At 43.2% G+C, this 27,964-nt stretch overlaps 1 protein-coding gene across 3 annotated transcripts in view; it reads left to right on the top strand.

Annotated features, from left to right (window-relative positions):
- The first annotated feature begins 1,917 nt into the window (after nt 1-1,917).
- Nucleotides 1,918-27,964, top strand: part of ANO4 (anoctamin 4) — a 381,965-nt gene continuing 355,918 nt past the window's right edge. For all 3 annotated transcript variants that reach the window (XM_084795290.1, XM_084795289.1, XM_084795288.1), the window contains exons 1-2: nt 1,918-2,001; nt 14,216-14,467. The gene's annotated coding sequence lies outside the window, so the exon portion shown is untranslated. The remainder of the gene's footprint in view (nt 2,002-14,215; nt 14,468-27,964) is intronic.

Below are 27,964 nucleotides of genomic sequence, written 5' to 3'. Positions count from 1 at the left end.
GTACATGTATGCACACGTAAAGCCCAGAGGATACCCTCAGGGGTTGCTCATTTTTTGGGAACTTGCCAAGCAGGCTAGGCTGGCTAGCCAGTCAGCCCAGGACCTGTCTGTCTCCACCTCTCTCATCTGGCATGTCACTGTGTCACTGGCATGACACAGAACAGCACCATGCTAGGCTTTGTTGTTGTTTGTTTTTTTTATCATGAGTTCTTGGGTTCAGTGCCTCATGCCTGAAGGGCGCTTTCCTACTGAGGTAACTGAGATCCAGCCCCACGGCTCAGGTTTTAATAGAGAGAATCGCATGCATTGTTCTTTGTTTTCTTAGTCAACCTTATGTGCATGTGACACTGTGAGATGCTTTCTGCCATTCATTTTCTTTTCTACATAATATCATATACTATATATATATTCTTATTCTCTTAAAAATACAGAATAGGAACAATAGTTGACAGCAAGTGAGTGTTTTTATGCTGCTGGCTGAGTTTATAGGAAGAGTTTATTATGAACTGATTTAGTGCTCACTTAATAAGTCAAGAGCCTTTATTACCCCCACTTCCCACACAGAGGAACAGAGACCCACAGGGACATCACAAGCCTGCGTCTCGCCAGCAGATGTCCAGTGGACGTCCCGCCTCCAGGCCCCAGGGGCTTCACCAAGTCACTCTGGCTCAAGCTTTTCCGCTGGTTGCACGATGTTTTCGTTTTTCCCAAAACTGGTTCCTCAAGGACTAAAATCCGTGTTAAGGTGCTCGTGAAAGAAATCTGGGTTAAGCGTCACCCCTAAATTTTTGATTGATGTCTCTCCGAGGCCCGTACCTGTTTGTGCTTTTCTGCATACGCTTTTCTTTGGTCACAAACTACGGCATCTCTTTGCACGTTTGCTGCCCTGCGTTTGCCATTGAGAGAGAGCAATGCGTTCGCCATTTTGGTTTTCTCACTGCCTCTTCCTGCGCGTTTGTTCCTATTTCCAGCATCCTATTTTACTATTGACTGCTTGCTTTTAGTAGGCTTTTCCTCCTTCATTCCTGTTCTCCTTTCTCATCCACAGTCACCTTTCACTATTAGCCGTTTTCTCCCAAAAGCATCTTCACGCCTTTGACCTTGTCCCCTAAAGTTCTCCTTTCTAGAATCTTCTAAGGATAGGCTGCCAGTGAAGACTCTGGGAAGACTCTGGAATGACAGCTTTTAGAAGGGGTAGCATAGACTTGCTGTGCTTTAGGGGTCTGGCTTTGGTTGCTCCAACAGATTTCACACTCACGTGTGTACCAGGTGTGCATTTCTGGAGGCAGATCCAGCTGTTATGAGCTGAACCGCATCTCCCTCTCCTTGAGGTCGCCTCCATTTTCAGGTGGAGACAGTAATTCTGAAAGGAGTTGAGCAACTTGAACGCGTTGAGTTGAGCAACTTGAACGCGTTAAGTTTACAAGGAACAATGCTAGCCTTTAAACTCAGGACCTCCTGTTTCTTGTCACAGCCTCTTTAAAGTTATACCTAGGAAGAAGGGAAAGCAGCCATTTATGCGCGTCTGTATATGCCCTTTAACTTTATTTCTCCCTTCTGAATTGCATTGAGTCAATGAACACTGTTACATAGTTTGGGTCTGCCCTCGACAAGTTCAGGGATTGCTGCCGTGCAAAAGGGCACACGCAACCTTGTGTGTTTAGTGCCCAGGAACCAGAGAGTGAGAGGGCCCATGTCTCTCTGTCTCTCTGTCTCTGTCTCTGTCTCTGTCTCTGTCTCTGTCTCTGTCTCTGTCTCTCTCTCTCTCTCTCTCTCTCTCTCTCTCTCTCTCTCTCTCTCACACACACACACACACACACAGCTGGCTTGATTACTTTATTTTTCAGTCACAGGCTTACACTGTAGTCATGGCAACCACGGAGCTGTATTTACCTTCTTGTCTTATTTTCTTAACAGACAAAGATGTGAGCAGTGGGAGTTATAACCTGTCTTCTGCAACAACGGGCAGCTTCTACAGCTGTGTCAGCCAGATCACCATAGGTGAGTAATCACAGCGACGGTCGTAGAACACGCTTAACCTGGGTGAGGAGGGTGGCTTAGGAAGGAGCGAGTAGAAAATACACCTATGAAAAGAATTGGTTTTCGTAACCACAGCAATGGTTCTCTTCCTGGGGCGCCCTCTTGTGGATTCTTGCTGCCATTGAACGGAGTTGGAAAAACTAGGCAGGTCTTTTCCTGCTTGACTAACACTTCAAAGGTCTGTTTTACGCGCTTTATTCGGCGTGTCATCAGACCTGTTGCACACTTAATATCACGATCAAGTTCCTTTTTAGTACCTATGGTGTATTATTAAATATTATTTTAGAAAGATACCCTCTGTCACTGCAAGTAGAAAACACGTTATGAACTGTTTTTTTGGAAGTTTTGTTTTGTTTTTTGTCCACCAGTTCTTGGAGTAAAGGTGGACTTTGCTTCTCTGAAAAGTGTATGAAGCAGGTGTTTGTGTGGTACTAAAATACAGAGTCATACTTTGCTTGTTAGGATCTGAATGAACCATGGAGAACCAGACTGGCGACATAAGGCTCCCAACTTCCTCGGGAGCCTTTTTGCACCTAGTCAGGTTTTTACACCTTTGCCCACCTTAAAGGCACTCTGTGGTCCGAGGAGTCCCATGCGTGCTAGCCACCCTGTGCCTGCCTTCTCAGAAATGACATCTCTAAACCCTACAGTACGTGACACTGGAAATTTGATGTCCCCAGATCGGGGCACGCTGTTCACGTCCCTCCCGGAACCTGCAGTACAGGGCAGAGCACGGTGCGCGCACCCGTGCTCGCTCCCACGTCCTCTTCTACCCAAGCAAGCTTAAATGGATTTACTGTGTCCAAAGCGAGAAGGGTGACCTTGTTTATCTTTCTGTTTGTTGAGTCCGTTCTTTTCCATTTCATTCAAAACACATCTTGGGTCCAGAATCTTAGGCAGCGACTTACAAAAAAGTGGGCAGCGATCGCAGCTTGTGTTTATTTTGCACCCGTCAGCTGCTGATCCATCCCTACCGACACCGTTTTACATAACCAGAACTCGGTGAGAAGGTGCCAACGTTGCCTCATTGTACAGATTGGGAGAGCTGGTTTCTTTTTTGTCGTCCATCCAGTTATTAATATGCTGGGGATTTTAGTATGAGTCTGTTAGACTCCAACACCTGTGCCCGGAGACTCCAGAATCTCGCTTCTTTAACCGCCACAGCGGGAGCTCTATAAAATAACGTTGAGACTGTAAGGTGCATTTAAATTCTCTTGATTATAAAGTCGCACAAGTATATCGGAGCGCAAAACTAAACACGGACCCCTTCTGTTCTAAATATCTATAAAAAAAATCACATTGGATTTAAAACGCTATCAAGCAAAATAGCCCCCGATTCCCTGATTCGTTTAATAAGCTATGTCCTGGGACTTGGCTGGGATGCAATTGCTGCTTGCAAGGCAGCATGCTGTTAGTTACAGTAGGATGACCTTTAAACCCCCCCACAAACGTACTTCCGGCTATTTAGTGAAGAGTCTGCAGAACCTTCACCTTCCTTTCCTCTCATGAAGTCTGTGGCCTGGCATCACTTCGTTAAAATACCAAAGCCGACTCAGGCATTAAAATCGAATGGTAGAACTTGGTCCAGAATTTTGATTCTTTTTTTTTTTTTAATGATTAATTTTAAAATGAAGAATAGTGGCATTAAAAAAAAAATCCTCTGGAGTTCACCCTGCAGAGCTAGTTTTGAAAATATCAGATACTTAAGATACTTTCAGAAAGGTTTGTCAAACAGCCAGGAGGCCGTAGAGGGAGGGGCCTGCAGTAAGACAGTGAGAAGCTGCGTGACCAACGTGGATGAGAGTTCATCCTGATAGGGAGCTTGCTGTGTCTCCACCTGGTGCCTTAGGTGGGTTAGTGGCTGTGACTAGGTTTGACCTGAGACAGGAACAAAGCTAAGAGGCATGCGCGGAGGGTGAGGGGTGGGATAGTGGGGGAGAGTGGTCAGCGACCGACGACAGGCATCCTCTGGGATTTTGAATCAGGGGTGACAGTGAGTGTAGCCATTGTCAGAAGTATGGAAGTTAGGAAAAGGGTCCAGCCAACACAGTTTAGATATGCCAGGTGCAGCCACTGAAGCCTGGATGTGAGGTGTGTATGCAGCTCCTTAAAATCCTTAGTAGGAGACTGGAATTGTGGGGAGAGTGGTCAGAGGATGGAGCTAGAGGCACTTGCCTTGCAGGGAGAGGTTAGCTGAGTCGTTGGGATTGCCTGAGGTCATGAGAGTGAGAGTCACTACATTTATGTGGAGAGAGACAAGGACCCGGCCTCTGTAGGGGAACCCAGTTAGGGGAGGAGGAAGGTCAGAGGTAAGAGAGTGAAACAAACACGGTTCTTGAAAACCCAGAACAATTCAGAGGTCGAAGTTGCTCCCCGGTGACAACCCCATTTGGGCTCGTGTTGCAAAGCTCTAAGTAAGGAGTTGCGGGCTATGAGCTGAGAGTGAAGGCATCCTCAGTGACACTGGTGGAAGGGCTAGCAGGGCTGATACAGTAGACGCTTTGGGGGAAGGCTTTCCCTAAGTGGCTGTTCTGAGCACTAACAAAGGTCCTGAGGTGGATATAATTACTGCCCTCTGATGTTTTGAAAAACAAATCCCAATCATTTGATTTTACCGATAAAGACTCAGGAGCCAGATGCTGGGGTGAAAACTTGCTAGTTCAGAGAGGCAGAGAAAGCATCTAGCTGACCTTCCTCCTCTGCTCATGTCCCAAAGTCAAAAACCAAAAGCTTGCTAGCTCAGCTGACAGCCCAGGAAGAAAAGGCCTGCAAGCTTACTTGACAGCCTAGGAGGAAAAAGCCAAAAGCTAAAAGCCAAAAACCTCTTTCTTCTTCTCTATGCTGTCTTAAATATCTTTCTCTCAAAGCCCCTCCTCTCTTAATCCCAGTCAGCTGGTTTCTTGCTCCACCTCTTGACCTAAGGTTAACTTTATTAAATCCTGTGCACAGAAAGATCTTGGATTAAGGGTGTGTGCTAGGCATGGCTGAGCCACACCTTAATCACCTGTTTACAATAAACAGGAAGCTCTTGGATTAAAGGTGTGTTAGGGCTGAACCACACCAAACAAGAAACAGGTTTTTATATGAACAAACTGAAAGAAAAAAAAACCATATGATCATCTCCTTAGATGCAGAAAAAGCATTTGACAAAATCCAATACCCATTCATGTTTAACGTTTTGGAGAGATCAGGGATACAAGGCACATACCTAAGCATGATAAAGGCTATATACAGCAAGCCAGTAGCTAACATTAAATTAAATGGAGAGGTACTCAAGGAAATTCCTCTAAAATCAGGGACCAGGCAAGGCTGCCCACATTCTTCATATATCTTCAATATAGCTCTTGAAGTCCTAGCCAGAGCAATAAGACAATGAAAGGAGATCAAGGGGATCCAAATAGGAAAGGAGGAAGTCAAATTATCCCTATTTGCAGATGATATGATAGTGGACATAAGTGACCCCCAAAATTCCACCAGAGAACTCCTACAGCTGATGAACACCTTCAGCAAAATGGCTGGATACAAAATTAACTAAAAAAAAGTCAGTAGCCTTTTTATATACAAATGACAATCATGCAGAGGAAGAAATTAGGAAAACTACATCCTTCACGATAGCCACAAGTAATATAAAATATCTAGGAGTAACTCTAACCAAGAAAGTGAAGGACTTGTTTCAAAAAAAACAAAACAAAACAAAAAACTTCAAACCTCTGAAGAAAGAGATTGAAGATGACATCAAAAGATGGAGGGATCTACCTTTTCGTGGATCAGGAGAATTAACATAGTAAAAATGGCCATCTTACCAAATGCAATTTACAGATTCAATGCAATCCCTATCAGAATACCTTCACAATATTTTAAAGACATTGAAAGATCAATTCTCAACTTCATGTGGAAAAACAAAAAACCCAGAATAGCTAAAACAATCCTATACAATAAAAGATCCTCTGGAGGAATCTCCATACCTGATCTCAAGCTATACTATGGAGCAATAGTAATTAAAACAGCATAGTACTGGCACAGCAATAGTCTGGTTGATCAATGGAATCAAACTAAAGACTCAGAAATGAATCCACACACATATGGTCACTTGATTTTTGGCAAAGAAGCCAAATCTATTCAGTGGAAAAAGGATAGCATCTTCAACAAATGGTGCTGGTCCAACTGGTTGTCTACGTGTAAAAAAATGCAATTAGACCCATATTTGTCACCATGTACAAAACTCAAGTCCAAGTGGATTAAAGACCTCAACATAAAACCAGAGACACTAAATTAGTTAGAAGAAAAAGTGGGGAAGAGCCTGGAACACATTGGCACAAGAGACAACTTCCTGAACAGAACACCAACAGCCCAGGCCTCAAGGTCAACAATTAATAAATTGAACCTCATAAGGCTGAGAAGCTTCTGTGAGGCAGGAGACACTGTCAAGAGAACAAAGTGACAGCCTACAGACTGGGAAAAGATCTTCACCAACCCTACATCTGACAAAGATCTAATATCCAAAATATATAAAGAACTCAAGAAATTAAACACCACCAAACCAAATAAGCCAATTGAGAAATGGGGCTCAGAACTAAACAGAGAATTTTCAACAGAATATCGAATGGCTGAGAAACACTTAAAGACATGCTCAACATCTTTAGTCATCAGAGAAATGCAAATCAAAACGACTCTAAAGTTCCATCTTACTCCCATCAGAATGGCCAACATAAAAAATTCAAGCGACACCACATGCTGGTGAGGATGTGGAGAAAGGGGAACACTCCCTTTTTGCTAGTGGGAATGCAAACTTGTACAACCACTTTGGAAATCTATGGCGCTTTCTCAGAAAACTGGGAACAGGGCTTCCTCAAGACCCAGCTATTCCACTCCTTGGAATATACCCAGAAGATGCTCCACCACACAACAAGGGCATATGCTCAACCATGTTCATAGCAGCCTTATTCATAATAGCCAGATCATGGAAACAGCCTAAGTGTCCCTCAGTTGAAGAATGGATAAAGAAACTGTGGTACATTTACACTACGGAATACTACTCAGCTATTAAAAACAAGGAAATCCCAAAATCTGTGGACAAATGGATGGAACCGGAAATGATCATACTGAGTTAACCCAGAAGCAGAAAGACTCACATGGTATATACTCACTTATAATTGGACACTAGCCCAAAAGACATGTCCCATGAAAGTCTTCACTTACCAGGAGATTGGAATAGATGTGAGGACATCCAATTTGGACTCTAGGTGAGAGAAATATAGGAGAATGGGGAAAATAGAAGGTCCTAGAAACCTACAAGAAGAACACCATGACAGGTGGCTCTGGGCCAAGGGGGGGGGAGCCTGCTCAAAATACTTCACCAACTAAGGACAATACTAGCAGTAAACACTTAACCCCTACTCAGATCTAATCAATGGAAAAGACATTCTCCACAGTTGTGTGGAGAGCCAGGACTGACTGAGACATGAGTTCCCTGATTGGCCAAGACCATAGGGAGCTTAATTGCTTCATTCCAGAAGACCAGAGGGAGGCTTGCTCTGAACTGCTATGAGAGCATTCTCTTGTCTGCCTTCTTTGTGTCTTATCCTCACGGCTGCAGCCAGAACACAGCCCCTCCTCAGGCCTCCACTTGAGGAGTGGAAAGCCTTTCCCATGAGGAACCTCAGCAGACCTGGATTGTATCCTCCGGTTTATGGGGGTTCCATGACCATCCAACCTCATCCCTATCAAGGCCACTCGAGGCCCTGGACAGGTGTGTGGGAATGAAATTAGATCACGTGTTTCGAGTCACCACTCCCAGGGCTCCAAGAGTGGGACAGATTCCCAAAGGCCAAGCCCAGGCTGTTGAAGGAAGAAAGGGCATGCAATTCTGCAGTGGCATCATCATCAGGCATCAGGCATCAGGTAGCATCCATTTCCCACGGTCTGTTCAAAGCCCAAGAGCTTCAGTAACACCCATGGGAAGCACAAAAAATAGTTAACAATTCTAGACCCTCAGTGCTGGAAGGAGAACATCTTTCTTTGGATCATTTAACGAGTTCTGTCTGAAAAAAGTCTGTGTTTTCTTTCATCCCCCGTACTTATCCTCTTAGAACAGTGGGCCGCAACCCATTTGGGGTTAAATGACCCTTTCGTAGGAGTCACCTAATTTCTAACAGTGGCAAAACTACAGTCATGAAGCAGCAACAAAAAAATAATTGTGTGGTTGGGGCCACCACCACCTGAGGAGCTGTATTAAAGGGCCGTAGCATTAGGAAGCAGCCTCCGCACGTGAAGGGTTCTAAGAGACAGGCCTGCGTAGACGAACTGCCGAAGCAGAGGTATCGGAAAGATCAAACAAGCCACTCTTCCAAAACCCTTCATCGGGTCTCAGCCCGATATAAGACGTGTAAGACCCTCAGAGGTGATTAACATTGGTTTTCTCCCCACGACTGCTGACTATGCTGAGTGTGTTTGCTGTGGTTTCCTTCACGGTTTGAGTCTGGCAAGTGACAGTGCTGATGCTGGACTTAAAGGCAACCGAGACACCTGTTGCCACCTCTCTCCCTGAGCGGATGGATGTTGCTGGAGGGCGCATGCGCCTGCCCCTAGTGTGACATCCTGTTGCTTGCTTCTGGGGCGCCAGCTGTTCCTTTGGTTGGCTGGTCTCCCAAAATACTTTGACCTCATTGCTATCTTTAATTTTAGAGTGTCCCATTTACATCTGATCATAATTATGAAAATGTCAATTTAGCTCATTTGTATCAATGAAATGGATGAAAATATTTGCTAATGAGCATCATTTTTGGAGCAAATGATATGATAATGTTTAACGTTAAAAAGAAAACCATCCAGGCATCTGAACAGTGTCTTTTTAGCATTAAGAAAATGATACAGATTGCCTATGATTTTGTATAAGAATTGGTAAAACCTGAAACTTTGGAGTTATTTAGAACCTTCAAAAATTATTTTTGAAGAAAATATGCACATAGTTATAGTTAGGATAAGTTGGCATTGTGTGTTTTATGTCAATACTTAGAATATACAATGTGATATTTGATATATTAAATATATACTATCAAATAATGAAATGATTATTAAGAAACTTAGCATAGTTATTGACTCCCAGCTTCCTTTAATTTTTGTGTATGGTGTGTGCTTCTATTTATTTTATTTTTATTTTTATTTTTATTTTTTGGTTTTTCGGGACAGGGTTTCTCTGTGTAGCCTCTGTGTAGGCTGTCCTGGACTTGCTTTGTAGACCATGCTGGCCTCGAACACACAGCGATCCACCTGCCTCTGCCTCTGCCTCCGGAGTGCTGGGATTAAAGGCGTGAGCCACCACGCCCGACTTGGTGTGTGCTTCTAAAAATCTACTCTTCTAGCAAATTTGCAGTGTCATTCATTTTGGTATTTACATGGTAGATTTATTCATCCTTCATAACTAAGATATGGCATCCTTTGACCTGCATCGCCCCATTCTGCCCTCCTGTTCCCCTGAATTACTTTTTACTCCCTGCTTCTGTGTAGTTGGCATTACTTGACTTTTTCTTCCTTAAAGACTGCATAGATAAGTGAGGTCATACAGTGTTTTCCTATCTGTGCCTGGCTTGTGTCACTTAGCAAAATGTCCTCCTTGCTTATTATACGAGTGGCGGGGTCTCTTTGTTAAAGGCTGGGCAGCATCCTAGTGTTTATATGCATTAACAGTGTTCCCGTTCTTAAATTAAATCTCACTTACACATACTTCCATAGCGTGCTGCTCTGTTCTTGGTAATGATGCTAGAAGGACTTGGGAAGGCGAAGGAAAGGGACCCGGATGTGCAGGTTTTCAGGGCCGACCATTTGATACTGTGTAACTGTTTGGTGTGCTCTGACTTGGGACGACGATGTCTTCTGCTCTCAGTATTCACTAGTTGACCACAGTTCTTTGTCTAGGGCTGAGGCCTTGTGAGCGCTCTCCCCTTACACACTAGTGTGTATATTGGTGTCATCCTTGTTCAGGGCGTGTTTCGGCAGCTGTGCTGCAGAGACTGTGTAGATATAGCTTCTGACACTCTCAAGAGACACAGTCGCACAGCGTACCACACAAGTAACGTATGGACAGAGCAGTGGGAGGGAGTTCACGGGAGGGTTTAGACCACAGTGGTTCTCAACCTTCCTAAGGCTGCAACACTTTAGTACAGTTCCTCATGGGGTGGTGACTCCCCAACCATAAAAATGTCTCACTGTTACTTCATAGCTGTAATTTTACTGCTGTTGTAAACCATAATGTAAATATCTGATATGCAGCATACCTGATACGTAACCCTCAAAGGGAGAACCACTGATTTAAAGGGAGGAAAGAAAAGAAGAAATTGGTATGATTATACTGTAATGTCAAAAAAAATTTTTTTTTTATTATTTAAAGAAAGAGACTTGAGCTTCTGAATGAAATGACAAGGCAAGTGTTCTCTGACATAAAAACAAGGCATTATGTTTTCAGTTTTTAAAGAGAAGAAAGAATATAATTAACACCAAATTAAAATGGAGTCTTCTGAAACTTCATTTCCATAGCTTATACCATAGCAGGGGTTAGAGGAAACTCAAAAATGTTGAATCAGAAGTGTAGTCTGAGAAACATGATTGGGCCCAGTCTTGGGAACAGCATTCACCTTCCTCCCTGGGTCCACCACAGTTCAGAACACTGAGAGTTTGAGTTCTTATTGATAAGCTCTAGGGGCTTCCCAACCCTCCCAGAAGCCTCACGTACGTTCCCAGCATGCCATGCGGTACCTTCTATGAAGGTGACCAATTGAGAAGACTCAGAATAGTCCTCTTGACATGTTTTTTTTTTTTAAACACTTTCCTTTCCTCAAGTATTCTGATAACTAGGTTCCTCTATTTAAAAAAAAAAATTGTCCAGAGAGGAATAAACAACGTACAACCGAGTTTTCAGGGTGCAGTTCCCATTTCAGGCCCCGGAAGCACCGTTGACCACTTTCTTAGCAGTAGAGCACACCTTCGTGCTGAAGCGCAGGTGTGTGGTCTTTAGTGCGTCTGGCCTTCATGCTCATCTGTGGAGTCTTCACCTTCGGGAAGGTACAGCTGCCCTTAGCTCAGCTTCTTCATCTGTCCGTGAGACTCACAGTGCATGACTGACAGGAGTATTGTGAGGCTGACCTGAGGTGGTGCTGGTGCTGTGCCAACAAATGCTAGGAGTGTTGTCAATTTTTTCATCCCTGGGTTTCAGTTGTAACTTCCGTGTGGATGATGCCTGCCTTCTGGTACTTGACTCACCTGGTACTTCCATGTGGACGATGCCTGGCTTCTGGTACTTGACTCACCTCTCTTTCCCATCATTTCCAGTTTTCAAGCATTCGGTCAGGCCTGCTCACATGACTGTTTCCACAGATGCTCAGGTGACAGATGCCACAAGACACACCTGGCTTTACTCGGCCCTGGAAAAACCCAGACCTTCAGGTCACCATCACCGGGCTGAAAGCACTTACTATTCTCTTTGTCCACTGACATCTTGTCAGTGAGTGACAGTATATTAGTTACCTTTCTGTTGCTTTTGGTAAAAATACCATGGCCGAGGCTACTTAGAGAAGGAGGTGTTTATTTGGGCTTATGGTTCTAAAGTGGTGAGTCTCAGCCTTGCTATTGCTGAGACCCTTTAGTATGGTTCCTTGTGGTGTGGTGACGCCCAACCGTAGAAATTATTTCATTGTTCTTTCATAACTGTAATTTTGCTACTGTTGTGAATTGTAATGTAAATGTCTGGCCCCTCAGAGACCTGATTTGCGACCCCCAAAAGGGTCACAACCCATAGATTGAGAGCCACATGTTCTAGAGAGATGAGCATCCATCAAGGCAGAGAGGCATGGCAGCAGGAGGAGGACCCTGAAGAGCTCGCATCCTCAACTGCTCCAAGCAGGAAGAATGAGCAGGAAGTGGAGAAAGACTATAAACCGTCAAAGCCCAACCCTCAGTGGTGTACTTCCTCAAGCTAGGAGGGAAAGTTCCACAATCTCACCAAACAGTGTCACCTGTGGAGAACAAACATTCAAATATCTGACCCTGGGGGGGACATTTTCACTCAAACCACCACAGACGGTTGGTTACCAATTAGCTGGTGGCTGCAGGCTCTTTTCTTGTGTCCATGTGACCACGTGACCGTGCCTCTGTACTTCTTCTTTTTTTTTTTTTTTAACTGATGCCAGAGCTTTATTTTACTCTTCTAATGACCTTCACATGGCTCCAGTTCCACAGCCCTTCCCGTGATCTCCCTGCTGCCCTCTGCTGGGGAATTAAGTGAACAGAGCGTGTCAGCCCCCACGCCAACTGGTTAGGAACTGCAGGAGAGGAGTGAGAAAAGAAAGGCAAATAGAGAAGAGACTGGAGAGGAAATTGGAAGATAACTAAAGCACTCTCTGATTCAAGGGAGGCTCAGCTCAGAGAGGAGAAGTACGGCTTGCCTGGAAAGCACGAGTGGGGACGTGTGATGCGAGTCTATGTCTGCGTGGTGTCTAGCACGGTGTAGGAAGGAAGGAATATACCTCAGTTCACGTAGCTTCCCTTTCCAACCCCTGTTGCCTTGCTGGGCCTCTCCACGTGTCCTCTCCTCACCAGTGCTTTCTTCCTACATGACCTCCATCCGTGTACACTAGCATCTCTGAGGGCATCGTGTCACCATGGTGATCCAGTATGGAGAAGCCAGTAGCTTCCTGGAAGAGGTGATCAACAGGAAGTGATTGTTCTGATCGCCTGCACTGATATTAACACAGTCACAACAGTGCCCACTTCACAGACCTTTAAGAACTTTTTGCTTTGCCTTCCAGATACAGTTTAGCCTTTGCATCTCGGCATGTCTTATAGTAACCTACTCTTTTCGTTTTGCGTTTTCTTCCAACTGCACACGCATTACGTTCCTAAGACCTATACCTAAGGTTCACACACCAAAGCCCTCAGAGGCCTGGCATGCCCAGGCAGATAAGAGAAGAAAGCTGGGGTAAAGTGTTAGGGATCGTGGGGACTGGGGCAGATTGATGTCAGTCTACTAGACTTCCGGGAGGTGGTGCTTTTGTTGTTCCAGCTGACGGCTGCCATGAGGTGCTATGGGTGCAGTGCTGTTTCACAAACAACAGAAGATCAAGAGAGCCCTTTTTTTTTTCATGAGAAGTCAAAAAGCAGCCTTTTGTGTGTGTGCTTTAGACTTTATTGTTGTCACTACAGATTTTTTTACTTCAAATTACCAAAAATGGGTGGGATAAATGGAATACATTTACAAGAGAGATTTGTGCCACTGGCTTCTAGATGCCAACTTTGTCCATCAGGCTGCGTTCCCGTTCATCCCGCCTTCTCCCGGGCCTCAGTTCCCCAACAGGGAGAGCCTTCTCCTTGGCCTCCTGAAGGGAAATTTCTGTTTTACTTTCCACCTGCTTCTTCTGTCCTCTTTGTACTGTGGTCTGTAGTAGTTTAAGGGGAACCACATAGAATTTGGATTGAGACAGCTCTGGGCTTGTGTTCTGCCTTTGGCGCACGGGGCTGCTTAACCTAGGGAAAGCTGATAGTTGTTTCTGTCATCGGCAAAACTGGAATGGTTAATGGTGCCCCTTACAGTTGCTGTGTGGGTTAGAGGCTGGCTATGTAAAGTGTCTAGTGTATAGTTGATCTACAATGGCTTAAAAAAAAAAATCTAAGACCACAGGGGGCTGGAGCGATGACTCAGGAGTTAAGAGTATTTGTTGCTCTTACTGAGGAAACAAGTTTAGTTCCCAGAACATGGGCTGAATAGCTCACAACTTATCTGTGACTCCAGCTGCTTGGAATCACAAGTGATTGTTGGGTCTCTGTGATACCTGTGGCAGACACAGACCCCCCCAACCCCCCCCCCCAACTAAAACTAAATAACCAAACAAATCCTTAATGACTGCACATCTTAGCTACTTTGTTAGAGTTAGACTACCTAAAAGGCAAAGACTGGGTACCTAGCACACAGTCCGTGTTTAATATAATAAGTTTAATGTGATAAGATGATCATAATTCATGGAGTATGATAGCATCCACCTGTTTATCATGAGCATGCGTCCTTCTTTCAGATGGTCTTGGATTTGACTCACAGCTTAGCTTTTTTTTTTTTTTTTAGAAATATTAACAGCAAACACTGTTTAAGGCTTTGACGGTGGTGACTGACCGACTCTGTTTATCTCAACAGGCTATGACATTGCTGGGCCTGTTGCCATTGGACTCACCCACTGGAAGCATCCCTATGTACAAGGCAGGCCCGCCCTCCCTTCAGATCTGCCACTCTTCCTCTCCAAAGACGCAGGCGTCCCCGTGTACCACCAGTCCTTCTCGCGCAAAGCCGACCTGGCCACGCCTTTGTCTTGCCCGGCCTCGCTGTCCATCACTCCAGTGCCTTCTTACAGCAGCAGCAGCCAGGAAACCCTGAGTCAAGACACAACAGGTAACAGAGTTGACCGCCACGGCGGTTCAGGCCGCGCCGTAGCTAAGGTTCTTTTATGCGTGCCCCTGCTGAACAGATTGCTCCTGCGTTTCCGCTGGTGCAGTGCTCTGGACTCGCGCATCATCTCCACCTTCCCTCTCTCTAGTCACTTAGCTGGACCACAAGGAGGGGTGTGTTGGGAGAGGTGTGACTGAAGCGTTATTCCCTTTGCTAAAACGTTCTCTAGGAATCAACTGCTGAGTTAGGAGTCTAAGAATAATGTGCCTGCCTCTTTTCACTGCTTAACTTTTTTTTTTTTTTTGGATACCGGTTAGAGCCAGTTCACTTTGCCTCACCAAGGCGATCTGTGTCAGGGGGTCTTGAGAACCACTGCCCATGGGTGTAATCTGCTTCCTGCTTTTGAGCAGCCAAAGAATTAAGGATATATATATATATATTAAACTTACAAAGTCCCACCAACAGGAGATGAACAAGGACAATAGACAGAATAAAGTTGGTGGAGGAAAGCCCACGGGGCCTTAGCCCTACACTAAGAACTGCGGGCAGCCTGGGAGTGCTGAGGGTAGGAGAGGTAGTCTTCCCTCAGGGAGGAGCACACCCATTGGTTATCCAACACCAAATGGAGGAGCCTCAAAACATGCATACAATTAACACTGTACAGACTGAGCAGGGTTATATTTAGGAATATGTATGTAAAATGTATGCACATATACATATATGTAGCACAGTTAATAAAAAAAGAAGCCACGAATTTGAAAGAGAGCAAGGAGAGAGCTGCGGGAGAGTTTGGAGGGAGGAAAGGGAAAAAGAGAGATGTTGTAAGTATAGTCTCAAAAAAAAAAAACAAAAAAAAAGGAAAGAAAGAAAGAAAAAGTAGATTTTTTAAAACATTTTAAATCATTGGGAAATTTTGATAATAATGCTTTATGACATATGAAAATTGTATTAAAGTTTTATTTCACTTTCTTATGCCAGGTTTTCTTGGATACAGCCATACTTTCATTTATGTATAATCTATGGTGATTTTTGTGTAACAACGCAGAGTCAAGTAATTGTAACAAAATTTTATACCCCCATAATGCCTAAAATATTTACTGTCTGGTCCCTTTTCAGAAACCATTTGCAGAGCAATGATCTATGTGATCTTTGGAAATCATAAGATAAACAACCAAGGCAAAAAAAAAATTATGACCTGTCACATTAAAGTCAGGTGCAGAACACACCTGTGCAAGGATGGCGTGTTCCCTGTCCTTGTTTCTGAAGTCTGAGGTCAATGTTTATGCGATGTAAAAATCTGTAACACTTAGAGGTAATGGTTTACCCAGCTAAATAAGTCTTTCTGTGTTGGGAGTCCTCGGCAAGCAACAATTCACAGATGCTGCCACCTAGAGACGGATGCTGACATTGCAGAGGTTACAGATGCTGGTTAGAACTGAGGCAGGGTGATCCCCAGCAGTCTGCATTCTGTAAAACTGCTTGTCCTGGGTCTTTGATCACTCACCTTCTCTCATGTCATGAGAACTTTCCTCCAAAATGTCTTCGATGAAATCGCTCAGTTTGAACCTATAGCGTGTTAGGGCTTATGTGTAAAACATTAGTTCTGCATGTGACAGAATTTAGCCACCTTTCTGATGATCCTGGCTGAGGGTCACTTTGGCTATAGAGAAGTCTGTGTAGTAAGATCAAAAAATCTCTGGGCGTTTGATTTTTTTTAAAAGATAATTCACTGTACACATTTTATTTACAGTTTTGTACATTGTCTTAATATGAATGGGACCCCTTTTCTACTTGAGCCATTGTTACCAAAGCAAAGTAACCTAAGTAATACAAAGTGTTAAAGTACAGCATAAAGATACAAAAGCAGACATACTAATTCTAGTTAGGAATGTAACTATGCTGTTACATTTTTATGGTCCACAATTCTGTTTAGGGCTCACACAGACATAGATCACTGATTTGAATGGAATGCATAAATGTGTAGCAAAGCTTTGTAGTTACAAAAAAAAAAAACAAAAAACAAAAAACAAAAAACAAAAAAAATTACCAAAGAATGCACAACTTTAATGTTTATTCCACCTTTCTGTCATATTCCTGCATCCTTCACCAATGTTACATGAGGAAAAAAACAAAAGCAAAACAAATGAAAAACTGAAATCAGAATCTCTAATGTTATCAAGGAGGGAAGCAAATAAATTAAAGTCTAGCAGCCATCAGCAAGAGGACAGCAAGGACACTGCTGTTGAAAGGAAACACAAGGTTGCTAGAAAGCTGTTCGATTTCTTTTACAGAGACAATTTATTTATTTTGAGTGTGTGTGTGTGTGTGTGTGTGTGTGTGTGTGTGTGTTGCATGCATGCATGTGTCTCCCTGATTGTATGTATATGTGCTGTGTGCTAGCAGGTGCCTGCGGAGGCCAGAGGAGAGTGTAAGATCTTCCAGAAATGGAGTCAGAAGCCAGTTGTTAGCCAAGGTATGGGTGCTGGGAGCTGCCAGTGCTCTTAACTGCTGAGGCATCCCTCCACCTGCAGGAGATTTGGTTTTATTGTGAAGCAGAGTGACTGTGCTTGCTCTAGTTCAATAATACTTAAAGATAAGAAATCGAATGCCGTTTGTGGGCACAGTAAGGGAAGGCTATGGCACTTTTCAGCACAGAGGAGTGTGAAATGGGAGCCGCCAAGAGAATATTTTACATTTCTCATCAGTTGTCCTTTTTTCCTTCCCATAAAGCAGTGTATGCAGAAGCAAGCTGATCTGGGAAAGAGGTTTCTATTTTTAACTTGCAGGTTTTCAAAAACAAAACAAACGCTCTTAATTCTCCTCATTTTAGGGTTTCCCTTTAACAATAACATTGAATTTTCCATGTAAGTGTCATTATTTTGTCATTGTTATTACTGCTGCTGTTTGTATCTTTACAAAGAACACTTGAACATTAAACATGTTCTATATATGTGGTATCAACTTTAAAAAAATTATAGATGCTTCCTCAGCTTCTATAAATTTCAAGACTATGGTTATATTGTAGGCCTGTTATATTGTTTTCTTGCAGTAATTCATTGGTTTCAGTGTGTAAAATATTTGTGTGAAAGCTTTGCTTTTTTTTCTTTATGCTAAATGCATTTAATTTATTTATATCTTTTATTTTTTTCCTTCTGTTGCTAATTAGAAGAAAATTCTGGGGTAAGAAGAGCCATTGTAACTGTACAAGAATGTCTTGGAAATTCCAGAACTTGCCAGATGTACTTTCACAAATTATTATTATTATTATTACTATTACTATTATTATTATTATTCTCAACAGGGCTTCTCTGCGTAGCCCTGGCTGTCCTGGACTCTCTTTGAAGACCAGGCTGGCCTTGAACTCAAAGTGATAGACCTGCCTCTGCCTCCCCAAGTGCTGGGATTATAGGCATGTGCCACTGCCCTTAGATACAAATCTAATTTTTCTTTTTTCTTTTTTTTTTTTTTTTTTGGTTTTTCGAGACAGGGTTTCTCTGTGTAGCCTGGGCTGTCCTGGACTCACTTTGTAGACCTGGCTGGCCTCGAACTCACAGCGATCCGCCCGCCTCTGCCTCCCGAGTGCTGGGATTAAAGGCATGCGCCACCACGCCCGGCTACAAATCTAATTTTTCATCTCTATAAACCTCAGCATGGGTACAAAGAAGCTGAAGAGGTTTACATATATGTAACTAGACAATTATTTACCGATTATTGGGATTTTCTCATGTTTATGAGCTTCCATAATCACATTTAAAAATCATTTTTCACGTTTTATGTACACCATCATTTTACAACTGTAGGGTGGATTAACAAAATACTAAATGAATTGTATTTGTTCTCATAGTATTTGTCATTTTTAAACATGTAATATTTCTTTTCTTTGAGAGTTTCATACAATGTATTCTGTGCATATTTACCTTCCTTCCCCAACTCCTCTCAGATCTACCTCTACCTCTCAACTTTGTGTCCTTATTTCTTAATATCCCTTTGAGTCTAATTGATGCTGTCAATATACTATTGGGTATGAAGCTGCCCGCTGGAGTTTAAAGAAAACGAACTCTTCCTTTGCCAGGAACAACCAAGGGTCTCTATCAATGCAGTGAGGGGTGGGAGCTCAAGAGTCCCTCCCCCGTCCAGGCTGGTTGCATTCCTGCCACTGTCACTCTATTGCCTTTCTGTTCATTGTGCCGCTGACCTCTACAGTAGGTTCCTGTTCATTACACTTAGCCCAGTCTTCCAGCGTGTGTAGTGACCAAGCTGTGAAGCCTTGGACCTACTGCTCCTTCCTCACGACAAATGATGTTTTTTGTCAGTAAATAAATTGCAGTAGGTTAAGTTGAAAAAACACTCTCCAGTGCTGCTTGCTCTTTCCATTTACCATCCATCCATCCATCCATCCACTCATTGATCCATTCATCCATCTCTCCACTCATATGCATACCCACCCATCCATGCATCATCCACCCACTCACCCACCTACTTATTCATCCATCCATTATACATCCATCTACCATCTATCCATCCACCTGTTCACCCATCCATCTACCATCTATCCATCCATCTACCTATTCATCCATCCATCCATCATCCATCTAGCCATCCATCCACCCACCCATCCATCTACCTATTCATCCATCTACCCATCCATCCATCCATCCATCCACCCACCCATCCATCTACCCTCCTATGCATGCATCCATCCATCCATTCACTCACCCACCTAGTTATTCATCCATCCATTATACATCCATCTACCATCTATCCATCCACCTGTTCACCCATCCATCCGTCATCTATCAATCCATCTACCTATTCATCCATCCATCCATCATCCATCTATCCATCCATCCATCCACCCACCCATCCATCTACCTATTCATCCATCTACCCTCCCATCCATCCATCCATCCATCCATCCATCCATCCATCCACCCACCCATCCATCCATTTACCTATTCATCCATCTACCCTCTCATCCATCCATCCATCCATCCATCCACCCACCCACCCATCCATCTACCTATTCATCCATCTACCCATCCATCCATCCATCCATCCATCCATCCAATGTATACTAAGTTCTTCTCTCTTTTGTGTACTGTGATATGATCTTTGGATGGGAAATTAAGACAGACATCACAACTCTCCCAAGGAAATCAACGTTTAGTGGAGAAAACAGATAAGAAAACAAGTATTCTAACTTAGTGCGATGAGTGTTAAAATAGAAGAGTGCTGAGTTCTATGTCAGAATGACACAAAGTAAGTCATTGCAGGGGAGGGAACTTCAATTGAAGAAATGCTTTCCTAAGATTGGGCTGTAGAAAAGCCTGTTTGATGTGGGAGGGCCAGACCCATTTTTTTTGTTGGTGCCACCTCTGGGATGGTGGTCCTAGGTCCTATGAGAAAGCAGGCTGAGCAAGCATGAGATGCATACCAGTAAGCAACTCCTCTCCATGGCCTCTGCATCAGCTCCTGCCTCCAGTGACTGCCCTGTGTGAGATCCAGACGTCCTTCAGGCAGGGACTGTGATATGGCAGAAAAAGCAAACCAAACCCTTTACCCCACTCATGCTGTTTTGTCATAGCAATAGAAACCCTAACTAAGGTAATATGATTTCACAGTGAGGAGTCACATGCATACACAAATTCATTTCATTAGCAATTAATTTAGTACAAAAATATCATGTTAAGTATGCCTTGTCAGAAATTCTTGAGAACCAAAGTGTTTCAAAATTTAGAATTATTTTTTTATGATTTTGAAATGTCTTCATATACACAATAATACATCTTGAGGGTGGAACCCAAGTCTAGTAGTGAGTTCATTTAAATTTTGTAGGTGTTATACACAAAGCATGAGGTAATTTCATACAGTATTTTTAGTATACTTGTATTGTCACTGTGACCTATTACTTGAAGGTCAGGTATGGGATTTGCCACTTGAAACATAATGTTGGTACTCAAAAGATGCTAGGTTTTGGAACAGTTTAGGCTCTTTAGATTTTGAGGATCCATAACTTGTAGATTTATAATGCATTTATAACTTATATCATTATTGGAAACATTAGAATGTTTAGTTATAGCTGCATACTGGACTTTTGGACTTTTGATTTTGTTCTTAGAGATTTTAAATTATAGACCCTAATAGAACTATTTTTTGTTTGTTTTGTTTTTGAGTGGGTGGGGGTTTGATTTTTGAGACAGGGATTTTCTATGTAGCCTTGGCTGGTAGCGTTCTTAAAGTTGAATTTCTTATTCCATTTAATGGTGACAAATAAAAAGAAATCTGCATAAAATTATGCAGTAGTAAATCAGCAAAAATAAAGATATAAAATGTAATTTTCTCAGCCTAAGAGAAATGATACATTATCCGGACTTTCTGATATTAATGGCAGAGAGCAGAAGTGGGTTAAAAATCTTCAAAGTCCTGAAAGAAATGAGAATTAATTCCAAATTCCAAATTTGGCTAGAAAATTTTTGGAAAAATACTTGAAACTCTACCCTATACACACCTTCTGAAATAATGATAAATATGTCTATTTTAGAAAAAGAAATAACTTGAGCCTACAAGAAATGACCAAGATGAAAACATAAATGTCACAATGTATTACATGATGTGTATGTGTTTGTATTTTAATTTTAAAAGATCCTTCTAGAAGGAACTTTTCTACTAAAGGTGATTTTGTTGACCTTTGCCAATGTCTGCAGATAATTTTAATGACCGAGAAGGAAGTATTGTAGGCATTTTATGGGTAGAGCCCAGGGCTGTGACTCTTCATCATATTAACACGCAGGAATAGAGTCAGTATTCCATATTCACTGCCAACTGCTAGCCCTCTTGGCTTCCTTGAGTTCTCTTCCTATGCATTGTAAGGAGGCCTTGCAATGGGCTCCCTCCTTCAAAGCATCTGTAGGGCGCTCTCCGTTAGGGCCATCCCTGGTAAAATACATTTGCCCCCTTTTATCTTTCACAGTTTTTTGTTTGTTCATTCATTTTGCTTTGTTTAAATCTCACCCTAAACTGTGTCTCGGATTCATGTGGGCTTTTTCTTCTTCCTTTATACCATCTTTGGTACCGTGGGTCTTTTGATGTGAGTAATGACTAGCTTTTGGGATTGCTCTACCATATTTTGATGTGTCTCTGGCTTGGTCCCAATCTGTTTCAGCTGTAACAGCTAGAAGTGTGTCTTGGCATCACCAGGTGTCCCCTCAGAGAGTAAGGAGATCTCAATTGAGAACCTCTAGCTGACACTAACTGGCCTGGCTCTCTGAATCGCTGCTTGGTGACTTAACTCACTGAGAATCATTTTATGGCTTTTCATGCATCTGTACCTACCCCATTTTAATGGGTGTCTTTTGCAGACTGTGCCTTACAATCTGGAGGAAGTTTTTCTTTTTCCAAAGGTAGAGATATTGGTTTTTCCCCTAAGAATAAAAGTCACACCCCTGGCTTATGTTTGCTCTTTCTGGTCCCCAGTTTATACTCTGAAATCATGGACTCCCCGCCTCTCTACTTGGGAGAATAAATGAGAACTTGATCCTCCTGTCTTGTCGTGCCCTTCTCCAAGCTCCTGTCTCTCATGCCTTTCCCTTCACTGGTCTGCTAGACTTGGGTTTTAGAAAGAGACCATTAATGAATTACAACATTCTTTACGGGCTGTGCAAGTACGTTTCTCATCAGCGGGAGGCCATGAAGATGTGAAACGGCTGCCCTTTGTTTCCTTTACCTCGTGCACCTAACGTCTGGGCAGAGCTCTTGTGTCTCGTTTTGAGGTGGGAAATACTGTTCCTCCCTTCATGGTCACCTTGTGGGGCTTTCTGATATCTATAGAAACGTGCATGGGCTCTGAACTCTCGACTTGTGCCTATGGGTGGTGATAGAGCGAGTTTGCCTAGGGTATAGAATATCTTTAAAACAAGTGTCCGTTTAGTAGCATGAATTCAGTTATCTCTCAACAAATCGTGACTGGATACTTTCAGGATCGATGCCAAAGGAAACGGAGAGGAGGTAAATTTTCAGAGGCTGGATGCCATTGGTAATGACCCTGAAACTTGAGCTACTGAGATTGTGTAGAGTAATCTGACCTTGTTGGAGATCTGTGTGTCATACAAATTGGGGTCCGCCTGTGCTTTAGAACCAAGAGAATGATCTGAAAAATGTTCACTTCACAGGAGAGTTGGCTATGAAAAGTAAAGCACTGAGTTTCGTTCAAGTCTCCTGTTTCCCTAAATCTGATTCTTCTTCTCAGAATTCAGGCTATTTTACTCTGTTTTCCAGCCCAGTACAATACTGTTAGTTCCTTCTCTGTGTATGGTGGCTATTTTGTCTTAGAAGACTGAAGACAGCAAGAGTCCAGGAACAATTTATGACTCATGGGGACAAAGTCAATTAAATGATATGGTTATGAAGTTCCTTGGTAATTATGATAAGAACCTGAAAACTTTTGAATTAAAACTACCTTAGGATGCTATAGTCCAGAATAAAGCATGAAGATGCTTCATTAAGCTTATTCTCTGACTCAGTTATCTGCACTCTCACCACTCAGAGTGTGGGCCATTGGCGGTAAGAGGGCCTGAGTTAGAGACAGCTGTAGCAGTTCTTGGGAACAGTGGTCTGTGGTATGTGAGTAAAAGGATGCCATAACTACTTTCCAGTGTTAATTAAAACCAAAGCTCCTTTCTGGTGCTGTGATTAACACCATGACCCAAAACAACCACAGCCAAAGCCAACTTCTTCCCATTATCAACCAAGCAATGGGGATGGAGGCTATGGATGCAGTGTCCGAGACACCCAGTATCAGCTTATGGATCATATAAATGAATTTGGACATTGATTCATCATTAAAATCACTGGGACAGCTGGTCATGGTGGCGCACGCCTTTAATCCCAGCACTTGGGAGGCAGAGGCAGGTGGATCGCTGTGAGTTCGAGGGCAGCCTGGTCTACAAAGTGAGTCCAGGACAGCCAAGGCTACACAGGGAAACCCTGTCTCAAAAAAAAAACCAAAAACAATCAAACAAACAAAAAACCCAAAACAAAACAAAACAAAAAACCTGGCACCTTTAAAACAAGATTGAAGTTCTGTGGTTTGAACGAGTAATTCTCACACTTTATCATGAACACAATAAGCTGGAGATTTTGTTGAACTGCTGACCATCCTTCAGTTGCCCTGGGGAGTTGGTGGTGGCAGCCTGTATTTCTAGCCTATTTCTCAAATGATGTCTGTGCCTCCGGTCTCAGGACTTGGAACTAATACAAAGGATAAGATAAAAAAAAAAATCTAATGCCAAATCATGTAGGATAACCAACAGGCAGATGTGTGTGTGAGTGATGGACTTATTTATTTACTTATTCGTTTGTTTGTTTTGCTTTTTCAAGACAGAGTTTCTCTGTGTGTAGCCCTGGCTGTTCTAGAATTCTCTTTGTAGACCAAGCTGGGCTCCAACTCACAGAGATCTGCCTGCTTCTACCTCTCCAGAGCTGTGGTTAAAGGTGTGGGCTATCTCCACCCAGCGATGTGAGTGATCTCAGAGGGCTCAGACAATGTTTCCTTTTTCAAAACATTGCCTCTGAGTTCCCAGAACAGCGTTTCAGAAAGGCCGTTTGCTTTGTCTTCCTCCATCCAACAGTTCTAAGTGGAAGGTCTGCCTGTGTGTGCCTCGTTACCAGGAGATTGCTGACTCATGAGATACGTGCTCTGGCCTCTCCCACAGACATTGTTTAGACAGTGGAGCAAAATGCCATCAACAGAGACACTGACTCAAAAGAGATCTTAGCTGTCTTAGCTCTGGTCCCCTGGAAACAGATTCTGAGTCACAGATACACATACATCAAGTTTACTGAAATAGCTCTTGGGAGCAGTCAATGTGTGTGTGTGTGTGTGTGTGTGTGTGTGTGTGTGTGTGTGTTTGTGTGTGTGTGTGTATGAGTGGGAGGGGGTAAAGAAAGATGCCTGGACAGAGAGAAGGTTCGAGAAACGCTACTGTACAAGGAAGGCCTCAGACAATTGCAAGGGGTATCTGGAATTTGGGCCGTTCTCCAAGATGTCCCATCAAGGCGTTTGTGCCCTGCCCTCGTTGCCTATATGCAAGCTGCCATAAGGAAAGGCGGCTGTGGCCTTGATTTTTTTTTTTAACGGTGAGACCACAATCGAGAGACCTTTAAGACCTGTAGACTTCTGAGCTCTGTAGACCTTTGTGGTGGGGGTGGGGCGGGGATTGACAACTTGTATGGTGAAGGGCGGACTTGAACTGGGATGAGGCTTTTAAAAGGTTTTAAAGTTAATTAAGTAATCAGGTGTGTGTGTGTGTGTGTGTGTGTGTGTGTGAGAGAGAGAGAGAGAGAGAGAGAGAGAGAGAGAGAGAGAGAGAGAGAGAGAGAGAGAGAGAGAGAGATACCATATGGGCAGAGATAAGAAGACAACTTGTAGTCCTTTCTCTCCTCCTATGGTGTGGGACCCGAGGATAGAACTCAAATCATCAAGCTTGGCTGCAAGCACCTTTTTATGCTGACCATTTCACCACCCACGTAGGCTAAGACTTCTGAGATCTGGTTTACCAGGATTCAGTCACTGGGATTGTGGATACTAGTCAGCAAGTGGTTTTGACAGTCTAGACCAATCACGGAATCATCAGGAGCTCAGACTCTGGGGTGATTTCCCAAGGACCAGGAACTGATGAAAGCCTGGATTCTCAGTCAGTTTGTAATTTTCTCATTCAATGGGCTGGAATAAAACCCTCTGGTCACTTTGCCCCTAACTCTGAGAATTTGTGGAAACTACAATTTTTTGGTTTTTTTTTTTGTTGTTGTTGTTGCTTGTTTTTTGAGACAAAGTTTCTCTGTGTAGCCTTGACTATCCTAGACTTGCTTTGTAGACCGGGCTGGCCTCGAACTCACAGTGATCCACCTGCCTCTGCCTTCTGAGTGCTGGGATTAAAGGCATGTGCCACTACAGCCGGCTACTGTTTGTTTTTTTTTATCAGACAAGGAATATTAGACGTGATTTAGGGTTGTCATATTCCTTGTAGCCATGGACTAAAACCTCCAAACCCATGGGCCAAATTCTAACCTTTCTCTTTTGTCATTGCTTGACTCAAGCATTTTGTTATAGTGACAGGAGAGAGAATATCATACCAAACCCCAAATCTCAGTGGCATAGAACACTAAATATCCACTCAAGTGCCTAGATTCAGCTAGGGGGCTGGCCAATGGCTCAACTTTGAAGTTGGCTGGTGTTGGCTGATTCAGACCAACTTCAGCTAGAACAAAGGGCATGATTCAGCCCTGCTTTACAGGCTCATCCTCCAGGAAGTAAGCTCTAGAAGGCAGTGACAGAGGTGTAAGAGAAGAGGTCAGGCTGATGAGGCAAGCATCAAGCTTTATTCTGGTAACAGATTTGCTAATATGCTATCAGCCAAAGCCACATCGCAGGGATGAGCCCAGAGTTTAAATGAAGATGGACAGTGCTGCTGCTGACAGTGGAGCCACGTGGCCACCAGGTAAGGAATTGGGAATGGCAAACAATCAGGAAGGATGGTACAATCTGTCTACTGACCCAAACCAGCTATTCAGGTGAGTCTCACATCAGATTCCATGGGGCTGGACCAGAGATGTTTATCCAAAAGAGACCCCAGTTCCCCTCCCTGTTCCTTATTTACTGGACCTTCCTTCTACCTGTTCCTATGCAAACTTTCTCATAAAAACCCTTTCCTCCTAGTGTAGGCCATCTTAGAAAAGTAGATGGCTGCAATTGCTTTCCTGTCAGTATATGAAGTGAGCCTGGGCCTGCCTGCATCCTAGCTGTGGATATAATGTAGATTGAGTCATAACACACATCAGATAGCTCATGCTTTGTACTTAAAAAGCATTTGTCATCGCCTTGTAGCCTTTTGAGTTGACTCATGATGTTATGCAGCTGAATGAGCGAGTTTGATGGATAAAGCTACCACTGGCGTATGTACAAACATTGCCTTTTGTCCTCAACTTTTCCTCCTAAGATTTTGCTCTGGATCTCTAGCTATCTCATAAAGATGTGCCTGTTTCTGTCTTCTCTGTTTCAACAGCAGCATCACCCTCTATCCTGTTCCAAAATAGGGAGCAGTCATCTTGAACTCTCGGCTTTCACAGTCATTATCTATCCCCTTTGAATAATGACTTGGCCCCATTAGCCATCCACACACTGAAATTGTTCCTTGGTCATTTTTCTGGGCAGGTTCTCTGCTAAGGACTGCGGGTGTGAGAGTGACTAAGGCACAAGTCTCTTTGAAGCTCAGCGTCTAGTTGAGGAGGTGAATTGTAACTGCACAGCTTGGTGCACTGTGGGTCTGTGAACAAAGTGTTCTCTTCAGCCCCTGTGCTCATCCAATTGCTCATGACTTCTTGCCCATTCCGCAGCAGAAAGGTCCCTCAAATCCAACCATCTTTTCTTTACCCCTATGGCTACTGCCCTTGTGGTGGTTCCAGGGTTGGTACTGTTGTCTCAGTGGGGCAGTATTCTTCTGCTTGGTTTCTCTGCCTTCACCCATTCCTCAGTCCTGTCCTCTCACCCGACCCAAATGTTTTCTACTTTGTGAAAGACTCTAAAACATTGACCTAAATCTGCTCGTGCTGGCTTAGAAATAATCACCGGGATGGAAAGTTCTTCAGTAAATTTTGCACACAATTACCAATTGGCCTGGCCATTCTACTTCTGAGTGTAAGCTCAAAAATATCCAGAGAGAATACTCAAAAACTTTCAGGAAATGGCTACAGCAGCACTATTTACAGGAACCAGCAGCACAGCACAAGGCTCATTGTTTTCTTAGTGAGTAGATGAAATATTACATGTCTGTACATGTCTGTAATATTACTCAGTCAGGAGAGAGAGAGTGCTGGCTGTAGTGGCACTACACTCGGAAGGCTGAGGCAGGGGGATTTCTGTGAATTCAAGGCCCATTTGGGCTTTACAATGAGAGCTTGTCTCAAAGACAAAACATTAAGTATAGCATAAATGCGGCTATGTGCTGCAACATGGGTGAGTTTTGAAAATGTTATTTGAAATAAAAGATGCTATCCATGAAAGTCAGTACAGTATATGATCCCGTTTACATAAAGCTATAGGGAAAGAAAGCAAAATCATGGACGCCAGGGGCTTGAGGAGGGAAGAATGAGGAATAGTCGTGTTTAGAGATGATGAAAGATGATGAGCTAGATAGTAGTGATGATTTCACACTAATATATATTACAATTATATGTAAACATATTACAATTACATATGTACACACAGACACACGTCACTGTATCTATTGGGGTTCCCTAGAGGAACGTAAACAGTGGAACACATTCGTGCTACGAAGGGTTTTCCTAGTATGACTTACAACTGGCCGAGGCTGTGTCATCCAACGATGGCCATTTGTGTGCTGGAGAGGCTGAGAACCAGGGCCATGAAGCTTGTTCTTGTCAGTGTCAGTCTATAGCTGACGGTGTGGAAGATTCCTGGAGGCTCTGGTCTTCAGTACACACTGG

Source organism: Acomys minous (assembly GCF_964271855.1).
Source record: "Acomys minous genome assembly, chromosome: 9".
Classification (NCBI taxonomy): Eukaryota; Metazoa; Chordata; class Mammalia; order Rodentia; family Muridae; genus Acomys; species Acomys minous.
Note: the sequence above shows the minus strand (reverse complement) of the source record. Positions and strands in the feature narration are given on the sequence as shown.